Source organism: Colius striatus, unplaced genomic scaffold, assembly GCF_028858725.1.
Source record: "Colius striatus isolate bColStr4 unplaced genomic scaffold, bColStr4.1.hap1 scaffold_47, whole genome shotgun sequence".
In the NCBI taxonomy this organism is placed as follows: domain Eukaryota; kingdom Metazoa; phylum Chordata; class Aves; order Coliiformes; family Coliidae; genus Colius; species Colius striatus.
In genome coordinates, this window is record NW_026908528.1 from 932,181 (window position 1) to 943,336 (window position 11,156).

Genomic DNA, 11,156 nt, shown 5'->3' on the forward strand with positions numbered 1-11,156 from the left:
AAAACTCTGGTATTGAAGATAGCTCCAACAGGAAAGCAGCTGCAAATGTTACACCGTGCTGGCTGATAGACTACATGGAGACCTACTTACTACTATAGCTGGGGTCTGCCGTACTGCTTTCTTGTAGGTCCCTTTCTCAGTGGTATACCTTAATAGACACATGTATTTTTTCAATGGGAGCTGAGGAGAAAAAGTGTGGTATTGAAGATATCTCTCACAGGAAAGCAGCTGCAAATGTGACACCGTGCTGGCTGAGAGACTGCATGGAGACCTACTTACTACTGTAGCTGGGGTCTGCCTTCCTGCTTTCTTGTAGCTCCCATACTCAGCGGTATAACTTAACAGACAAATGTATTTTTTTCAAAGGGATCTGAGGATAAAAACTGTGGTATTGAAGATATCTCTCACAGGAAAGCAGCTGCATATGTGACAACGTGCTGGCTGATAGACTGCATGGGGACCTACTGACTACTGTAGCTGGGGTCTGCCTTCCTGCTTTCTTGTAGCTCCCATACTCAGTGGCATACCTTAACAGACACATGTATTTTTTCAATGGGAGCTGAGGATAAAAACTCTGGTATTGAAGATAGCTCCAACAGGAAAGCAGCTGCAAATGTGACACTGTGCTGGCTGATAGACTGCATGGGGACCTACTTACTACTGTAGCTGCGGTCTGCCTTTCTGCTTTCTTGTAGCTCCCATGTTCAGTGGTATACCTTAACAGACACATGTATTTTTTCAATGGGAGCATAACAGAAAAAGTGTGGTATTGAAGATAGCTCCCACAGGAAAGCAGCTGCAAATGTGACACCGTGCTGGCTGATAGACTGCATGGGGACCTACTTACTACTGTAGCTGGGGTCTTGTCGAGGAGTGGTTAAGGGAGAATGGACCTGGATCCCAGGGTATAATGTTAGGCTCGATGGGGTAAGGCAATCTGAGTTCCAGTTATATGAATTTAATGCACAATCAAGACCAGAGTCAGAGCCATGGTTAAAGCAGTTGCTGTCACGCAGACAGCAGGCCGCTTTCTCTTCCTTCAAGGTCGGGCTGTTTTCAGCTAACGAGGTAACAGCCCAAGGTGGAAAACAACTACGGGGGAAAAACAAGATGGGAAAATGTGAGGGAGCTTGCTTATCGCAGAAACCGCAAGTAGGATGAGCATAAGAATGTAATCTATTAGCTGCTGTTGCTGAGCTAGCTTTGAAGCTGCTGTGTATATAAGTTAGAGCCTGCTCTCAATGAAGAAGAAGATTTCTGCTATCACTCACATTGAGTAGGACTGATTTCTTCCCACCCAGCTGAGAATCGGACCCTGGGTTGATCGCCGCATGAAGTAGGCTTCGTGCCTGGGTTTTTCAGGCTTTTGTGCCTGAGTTTCAGGCCTTCGTGCCTGGGTTTTTCAGGCCTTTGTGCCTGGGTTTTTCAGACCTTTGTGCCTGGGTTTTTCAGGGTTTTGTGATTGGGTTTCAGGCCTTCGTGCCTGGGTTTCAGGCTTCGTGCCTGGGTTTCAGGCCTTCGTGCCTGGGTTTCAGGATTCGTGCCTGGGTTTCAGGCCTTCGTGCCTGAGTTTCAGGCTTCGTGCCTGGGTTTCAGGCCTCGTGCCTGGGTTTCAGGCCTTTGTGCCTGGGTTTCAGGCCTTCGTACCTGGGTTTCAGGCTTCGTGCCTGGGTTTCAGGCTTCGTGCCTGGGTTTCAGGCTTTGTGCCTGGGTTTCAGGCCTTCGTGCCTGGGTTTCAGGCTTCAAGCCTGGGTTTTTCAGGCCAAGAGCCGAAAACTTCGTGGTAGGGTCTTCCTTCCTGCTTTCTTGTAGCTCCCATACTCAGTGGCATAACTTAACGTACACATGTATTTTTTCAATGGGAGCTGAGGATAAAAACTCTGGTATTGAAGATAGCTCGCACAGGAAAGCAGCTGCAAATGTGACACCGTGCTGGCTGATAGACTGCATGGGGACCTACTTACTACTGTAGCTGGGGTCTGCCTTCCTGCTTTCTTGTAGCTCCCATACTCAGTGGTATACCTTAACAAACACATGTATTTCTTCAATGGGAGCTGAGGAGAAAAAGTGTGGTATTGAAGATAGCTCCCAAAGGAAAGCAGCTGCAAATGTGACACCGTGCTGGCTGATAGACGGCATGGGGACCTACTGACTACTGTAGCTGGGGTCTGCCTTCCTGCTTTCTTGTACCTCCCATGCTCAGTGGCATAACTTAACAGACACATGTATTTTTTCAATGGGAGCTGAGGAGAAAAAGTGTGGTATTGAAGATATCTCCCACAGGAAAGGAGCTGCAAATGTGACACCGTGCTGGCTGATAGACTGCATGGGGACCTACTTACTACTGTAGCTGGGGTCTGCCTTCCTGCTTTCTTGTAGCTCCCATATTCAGTGGTATACCTTAACAGACAAAATGTATTTTATTCAATGGGAGCTGAACAGAAAAAGAGTGGTTTTGAAGATAGCTCCCACAGGAAAGCAGCTGCAAATGTGACACCGTGCTGGCTGATAGACTGCATGGGGACCTACTTACTACTGTAGCTGCGGTCTGCCTTCCTGCTTTCTTGTAGCTCCCATACTCACTGGCATAACTTAACAGACACATGTATTTTTTCAATGGGAGCTGAGGAGAAAAAGTGTGGTATTGAAGATAGCTCCCACAGGAAAGCAGCTCCAAATGTGACACCGTGCTGGCTGATAGACTGCATGGGGACCTACTGACTACTGTAGCTGGGGTCTGCCTTCCTGCTTTCTTGTAGCTCCCATACTCAGCGATATAATTTAACAGACAAAATGTATTTTATTCAATGGGAGCTGAGGAGAAAAAGTGTAGTATTGAAGATAGCTCCCACAGGAAAGCAGCTGCAAATGTGACACCGTGCTGGCTGATAGACTGCATGGGGACCTACTTACTACTGTAGCTGGGGTCTCCCTTCCTGCTTTCTTGTAGCTCACATATTCAGTGGCATAACTTAACAGACACATGTATTTTTTCAATGGGAGCAGAACAAAAAAAGTGTGGTATTGAAGATAGCTCCCACAGACAAGCAGCTGCAAATGTGACACCGTGCTGGCTGATAGACTGCATGGGGACCTACTTACTACAGTAGCTGGTGTCTGCCTTCCTGCTTTCTTGTAGCTTCCATATTCAGTGGTATACCTTAACAGACACATGTATTTTTTCAATGGGAGCAGAACAGAAAAAGTGTGGTATTGAAGATAGCTCCCACAGGAAAGCAGCTGCAAATGTGACACCGTGCTGGCTGATAGACTGCATGGGGACCTACTTACTACTGTAGCTGGGGTCTTGTCGAGGAGTTGTTAAGGGAGAATGGACATGGATCCCAGGGTATAATGTTAGGCCCGATGGCGCAAGGCAATCTGAGTTCCAGTTATACGAATTTAATGCACAATCAAGACCAGAGTCAGAGCCATGGTTAAAGCAGTTACTGTCACGCAGACAGCAGGCCGCTTTCTCTTCCTTCAAGGTCGGGCTGTTTTCAGCTAACGAGGTAACAGCCTAAGGTCGAAACAACTACGGGGGAAAAACCAGATGGGAAAATGTGAGGGAGCTTGCTTATCGCAGAAACCGCAAGTAGGATGAGCATAAGAATGTAATCTATTAGCTGCTGTTGCTGAGCTAGCTTTGAGGCTGCTGTGTATATAAGTTAGAGCCTGCTCTCAATGAAGAGGAAGATTCCTGCTATCACTCACATTGAGTAGGACTGATTTCTTCCCACCCAGCTGAGAATCGGACCCTGGGTTGATCGCTGCATGAAGTAGGCTTCGTGCCTGGTTTTTCAGGCTTTTGTGCCTGGGTTTCAGGCCTTCGTGCCTGGGTTTTTCAAGCCTTTGTGCCTGGGTTTTTCAGGCTTTTGTGCCTGGGTTTCAAGCCTTCGTGCCTGGGTTTCAGCCTTCGTGCCTGGGTTTTCAGACTTCGTGCCTGGGTTTCAGGCCTTCGTGCCTGGGTTTTTCAGGCCTTCGTGCCTGAGTTTCAGGCCTTTGTGCCTAGGTTTCAGGCTTCGTGCCTGGGTTTCAGACCTTCGTGCCTGGGTTTCAGGCTTCGTGCCTGGGTTTCAGGCCTTCGTGCCTGGGTTTAAGGCTTCGTGCCTGGGTTTCAGGCCTTCGTGCCTGGGTTTCAGGCTTCGTGCCTGGGTTTCAGGCTTTGTGCCTGGGTTTCAGGCCTTCGTGCCTGGGTTTCAGGCTTCAAGCCTGGGTTTTTCAGGCCAAGAGCCGAAAACTTCGCGGCAGGGTCTGCCTTCCTGCTTTCTTGTAGCTCCCATACTCAGTGGCATAACTTAACATACACATGTATTTTTTCAATGGGAGCTGAGGATAAAAACTCTGGTATTGAAGATAGCTCCAACAGGAAAGCAGCTGCAAATGTTACACCGTGCTGGCTGATAGACTACATGGAGACCTACTTACTACTATAGCTGGGGTCTGCCGTACTGCTTTCTTGTAGGTCCCTTTCTCAGTGGTATACCTTAATAGACACATGTATTTTTTCAATGGGAGCTGAGGAGAAAAAGTGTGGTATTGAAGATATCTCTCACAGGAAAGCAGCTGCAAATGTGACACCGTGCTGGCTGAGAGACTGCATGGAGACCTACTTACTACTGTAGCTGGGGTCTGCCTTCCTGCTTTCTTGTAGCTCCCATACTCAGCGGTATAACTTAACAGACAAATGTATTTTTTTCAAAGGGATCTGAGGATAAAAACTGTGGTGTTGAAGATATCTCTCACAGGAAAGCAGCTGCATATGTGACAACGTGCTGGCTGATAGACTGCATGGGGACCTACTGACTACTGTAGCTGGGGTCTGCCTTCCTGCTTTCTTGTAGCTCCCATACTCAGTGGCATACCTTAACAGACACATGTATTTTTTCAATGGGAGCTGAGGATAAAAACTCTGGTATTGAAGATAGCTCCAACAGGAAAGCAGCTGCAAATGTGACACTGTGCTGGCTGATAGACTGCATGGGGACCTACTTACTACTGTAGCTGCGGTCTGCCTTTCTGCTTTCTTGTAGCTCCCATGTTCAGTGGTATACCTTAACAGACACATGTATTTTTTCAATGGGAGCATAACAGAAAAAGTGTGGTATTGAAGATAGCTCCCACAGGAAAGCAGCTGCAAATGTGACACCGTGCTGGCTGATAGACTGCATGGGGACCTACTTACTACTGTAGCTGGGGTCTTGTCGAGGAGTGGTTAAGGGAGAATGGACCTGGATCCCAGGGTATAATGTTAGGCCCGATGGGGTAAGGCAATCTGAGTTCCAGTTATATGAATTTAATGCACAATCAAGACCAGAGTCAGAGCCATGGTTAAAGCAGTTGCTGTCACGCAGACAGCAGGTCGCTTTCTCTTCCTTCAAGGTCGGGCTGTTTTCAGCTAACGAGGTAACAGCCCAAGGTGGAAAACAACTACGGGGGAAAAACAAGATGGGAAAATGTGAGGGAGCTTGCTTATCGCAGAAACCGCAAGTAGGATGAGCATAAGAATGTAATCTATTAGCTGCTGTTGCTGAGCTAGCTTTGAAGCTGCTGTGTATATAAGTTAGAGCCTGCTCTCAATGAAGAAGAAGATTTCTGCTATCACTCACATTGAGTAGGACTGATTTCGTCCCACCCAGCTGAGAATCGGACCCTGGGTTGATCGCCGCATGAAGTAGGCTTCGTGCCTGGGTTTTTCAAGCTTTTGTTCCTGGGTTTCAGGCCTTCGTGCCTGGGTTTCAGGCTTCGTGCCTGGGTTTTTCAGGCTTTTGTGCCTGAGTTTAAGGCCTTCGTGCCTGGGTTTTTCAGGCCTTTGTGCCTGGGTTTTTCAGACCTTTGTGCCTGGGTTTTTCAGGCTTTTGTGATTGGGTTTCAGGCCTTCATGCCTGGGTTTCAGGCTTCGTGCCTGGGTTTCAGGCCTTCGTGCCTGGGTTTCAGGATTCGTGCCTGGGTTTCAGGCCTTCGTGCCTGGGTTTCAGGCTTCGTGCCTGGGTTTCAGGCCTCGTGCCTGGGTTTCAGGCCTTTGTGCCTGGGTTTCAGGCCTTCGTACCTGGGTTTCAGGCTTCGTGCCTGGGTTTCAGGCTTCGTGCCTGGGTTTCAGGCTTTGTGCCTGGGTTTCAGGCCTTCGTGCCTGGGTTTCAGGCTTCAAGCCTGGGTTTTTCAGGCCAAGAGCCGAAAACTTCGTGGTAGGGTCTTCCTTCCTGCTTTCTTGTAGCTCCCATACTCAGTGGCATAACTTAACGTACACATGTATTTTTTCAATGGGAGCTGAGGATAAAAACTCTGGTATTGAAGATAGCTCCCACAGGAAAGCAGCTGCAAATGTGACACCGTGCTGGCTGATAGACTGCATGGGGACCTACTTACTACTGTAGCTGGGGTCTGCCTTCCTGCTTTCTTGTAGCTCCCATACTCAGTGGTATACCTTAACAAACACATGTATTTCTTCAATGGGAGCTGAGGAGAAAAAGTGTGGTATTGAAAATAGCTCCCAAAGGAAAGCAGCTGCAAATGTGACACCGTGCTGGCTGATAGACGGCATGGGGACCTACTGACTACTGTAGCTGGGGTCTGCCTTCCTGCTTTCTTGTACCTCCCATGCTCAGTGGCATAACTTAACAGACACATGTATTTTTTCAATGGGAGCTGAGGAGAAAAAGTGTGGTATTGAAGATATCTCCCACAGGAAAGGAGCTGCAAATGTGACACCGTGCTGGCTGATAGACTGCATGGGGACCTACTTACTACTGTAGCTGGGGTCTGCCTTCCTGCTTTCTTGTAGCTCCCATATCCAGTGGTATACCTTAACAGACAAAATGTATTTTATTCAATGGGAGCATAACAGAAAAAGAGTGGTATTGAAGATAGCTCCCAAAGGAAAGCAGCTGCAAATGTGACACCGTGCTGGCTGATAGACTGCATGGGGACCTACTTACTACTGTAGCTGCGGTCTGCCTTCCTGCTTTCTTGTAGCTCCCATACTCACTGGCATAACTTAACAGACACATGTATTTTTTAAAGGGATGTGAGTATAAAAACTGTGGTATTGAAGATAGCTCCCACTGGAAAGCAGCTGCAAATGTGACACCGTGCTGGCTGATAGACTGCATGGGGACCTACTTACTACTGTAGCTGGGGTCTGCCTTCCTGCTTTCTTGTAGCTCCCATACTCAGTGGTATACCTTAACAGACACATGTATTTTTTCAATGGGAGCTGAACAGAAAAAGTGTGGTATTGAAGATAGCTCCCAAAGGAAAGCAGCTGCAAATGTGACACCGTGCTGGCTGATAGACGGCATGGGGACCTACTGACTACTGTAGCTGGGGTCTGCCTTCCTGCTTTCTTGTACCTCCCATGCTCAGTGGCATAACTTAACAGACACATGTATTTTTTCAATGGGAGCTGAGGAGAAAAAGTGTGGTATTGAAGATATCTCCCACAGGAAAGGAGCTGCAAATGTGACACCGTGCTGGCTGATAGACTGCATGGGGACCTACTTACTACTGTAGCTGGGGTCTGCCTTCCTGCTTTCTTGTAGCTCCCATATCCAGTGGTATACCTTAACAGACAAAATGTATTTTATTCAATGGGAGCATAACAGAAAAAGAGTGGTATTTAAGATAGCTCCCACAGGAAAGCAGCTGCAAATGTGACACCGTGCTGGCTGATAGACTGCATGGGGACCTACTTACTACTGTAGCTGGGGTCTTGTCGAGGAGTGGTTAAGGGAGAATGGACCTGGATCCCAGGGTATAATGTTAGGCCCGATGGGGTAAGGCAATCTGAGTTCCAGTTATATGAATTTAATGCACAATCAAGACCAGAGTCAGAGCCATGGTTAAAGCAGTTGCTGTCACGCAGACAGCAGGCCGCTTTCTCTTCCTTCAAGGTCGGGCTGTTTTCAGCTAACGAGGTAACAGCCCAAGGTGGAAAACAACTACGGGGGAAAAACAAGATGGGAAAATGTGAGGGAGCTTGCTTATGGCAGAAACCGCAAGTAGGATGAGCATAAGAATGTAATCTATTAGCTGCTGTTGCTGAGCTAGCTTTGAAGCTGCTGTGTATATAAGTTAGAGCCTGCTCTCAATGAAGAAGAAGATTTCTGCTATCACTCACATTGAGTAGGACTGATTTCTTCCCACCCAGCTGAGAATCGGACCCTGGGTTGATCGCCGCATGAAGTAGGCTTCGTGCCTGGGTTTTTCCAGGCTTTTGTGCCTGAGTTTCAGGCCTTCGTGCCTGGGTTTTTCAGGCCTTCGTGCCTGGGTTTTTCAGACCTTTGTGCCTGGGTTTTTCAGGCTTTTGTGACTGGGTTTCAGGCCTTCGTGCCTGGGTTTCAGGCTTCGTGCCTGGGTTTCAGGCCTTCGTGCCTGGGTTTCAGGATTCGTGCCTGGGTTTCAGGCCTTCGTGCCTGAGTTTCAGGCTTCGTGCCTGGGTTTCAGGCCTCGTGCCTGGGTTTCAGGCCTTTGTGCCTGGGTTTCAGGCCTTCGTACCTGGGTTTCAGGCTTCGTGCCTGGGTTTCAGGCTTCGTGCCTGGGTTTCAGGCTTTGTGCCTGGGTTTCAGGCCTTCGTGCCTGGGTTTCAGGCTTCAAGCCTGGGTTTTTCAGGCCAAGAGCCGAAAACTTCGTGGTAGGGTCTTCCTTCCTGCTTTCTTGTAGCTCCCATACTCAGTGGCATAACTTAACGTACACATGTATTTTTTCAATGGGAGCTGAGGATAAAAACTCTGGTATTGAAGATAGCTCCAACAGGAAAGCAGCTGCAAATGTGACAGCGTGCTGGCTGATAGACTACATGGAGACCTACTTACTACTATAGCTGGGGTCTGCCGTACTGCTTTCTTGTAGGTCCCATTCTCAGTGGTATACCTTAATAGACACATGTATTTCTTCAATGGGAGCTGAGGAGAAAAAGTGTGGTATTGAAGATAGCTCCCACAGGAAAGCAGCTGCAAATGTGACACCGTGCTGGCTGATAGACTGCATGGGGACCTACTTACTACTGTAGCTGGGGTCTGCCTTCCTGCTTTCTTGTAGCTCCCATACTGAGTGGCATAACTTAACATACACATGTATTTTTTAAAGGGATGTGAGTATAAAAACTGTGGTATTGAAGATAGCTCCCACAGGAAAGCAGCTGCAAATGTGACACCATGCTGGCTGATAGACTGCATGGGGACCTACTTACTACTGTAGCTGGGGTCTTGTCGAGGAGTGGTTAAGGGAGAATGGACCTGGATCCCAGGGTATAATGTTAGGCCCGATGGGGTAAGGCAATCTGAGTTCCAGTTATATGAATTTAATGCACAATGAAGACCAGAGTCAGAGCCATGATTAAAGCTGTTGCTGTCACGCAAACAGCAGGCCGCTTTCTCTTCCTCCAAGGTCGGGCTGTTTTCAGCTAACGAGGTAACAGCCCAAGGTGGAAAACAACTACGGGGGAAAAACAAGATTGGAAAATGTGAGGGAGCTTGCTTATCGCAGAAACCGCAAGTAGGATGAGCATAAGAATGTAATCTATTAGCTGCTGTTGCTGAGCTAGCTTTGAAGCTGCTGTGTATATAAGTTAGAGCCTGCTCTCAATCAAGAAGAAGATTTCTGCTATCACTCACATTGAGTAGGACTGATTTCTTCCCACCCAGCTGAGAATCGGACCCTGGGTTGATCGCCGCATGAAGTAGGCTTCGTGCCTGGGTTTTTCAGGCTTTTGTGCCTGGGTTTCAGGCCTTCGTGCCTGGGTTTTTCAGGCCTTTGTGCCTGGATTTCAGACCTTTGTGCCTGGGTTTTTCAGGCTTTTGTGATTGGGTTTCAGGCCTTCGTGCCTGGGTTTCAGGCTTCGTGCCTGGGTTTCAGGCCTTCGTGCCTGGGATTCAGGATTCGTGCCTGGGTTTCAGGCCTTCGTGCCTGAGTTTCAGGCTTCGTGCCTGGGTTTCAGGCCTCGTGCCTGGGTTTCAGGCCTTTGTGCCTGGGTTTCAGGCCTTCATACCTGGGTTTCAGGCTTCGTGCCTGGGTTTCAGGCTTCGTGCCTGGGTTTCAGGCTTTGTGCCTGGGTTTCAGGCCTTCGTGCCTGGGTTTCAGGCTTCAAGCCTGGGTTTTTCAGGCCAAGAGCCGAAAACTTCGTGGTAGGGTCTTCCTTCCTGCTTTCTTGTAGCTCCCATACTCAGTGGCATAACTTAACGTACACATGTATTTTTTCAATGGGAGCTGAGGATAAAAACTCTGGTATTGAAGATAGCTCCAACAGGAAAGCAGCTGCAAATGTGACACCGTGCTGACTGATAGACTACATGGAGACCTACTTACTACTATAGCTGGGGTCTGCCGTACTGCTTTCTTGTAGGTCCCATTCTCAGTGGTATACCTTAATAGACCCATGTATTTCTTCAATGGGAGCTGAGGAGAAAAAGTGTGGTATTGAATATAGCTCCCACAGGAAAGCAGCTGCAAATGTGACACCGTGCTGGCTGATAGACGGCATGGGGACCTACTTACTACTGTAGCTGGGGTCTGCCTTCCTGCTTTCTTGTAGCTCCCATACTGAGTGGCATAACTTAACAGACACATGTATATTTTCAATGGGAGCTGAACAGAAAAAGTGTGGTATTGAAGATAGCTCCCACAGGAAAGCAGCTGTAAATGTGACACCGTGCTGGCTGATAGACTGCATGGGGACCTACTTACTACTGTAGCTGGGGTCTGCCTTCCTGCTTTCTTCTACCTCCCATGCTCAGTGGTATAGCTTAACAGACACATGTATTTTTTTCAATGGGAGCTGAACAGAAAAAGTGTTGTATTGAAGATAGCTCCCACAGGAAAGCAGCTGCAAATGTGACACCGTGCTGGCTGATAGACTGCATGGGGACCTACTGACTACTGTAGCTGCGGTCTGCCTTGCTGCTTTCTTGTAGCTCCCATACTCAGTGGCATAACTTAACAGACACCTGTATTTTTTCATAGGGAGCTGAGGAGAAAAAGTGTGGTATTGAAGATAGCTCCCACAGGAAAGCAGCTGCAAATGTGACACCGTGCTGGCTGATAGACTGCATGGGGACCTAGTTAATACTGTAGCTGGGGTCTGCCTTCCTGGTTTCTTGTAGGTCCCATTCTCAGTGGTATACCTTTATAGACACATGTAATTTTTCAATGGGAGGTGAGAA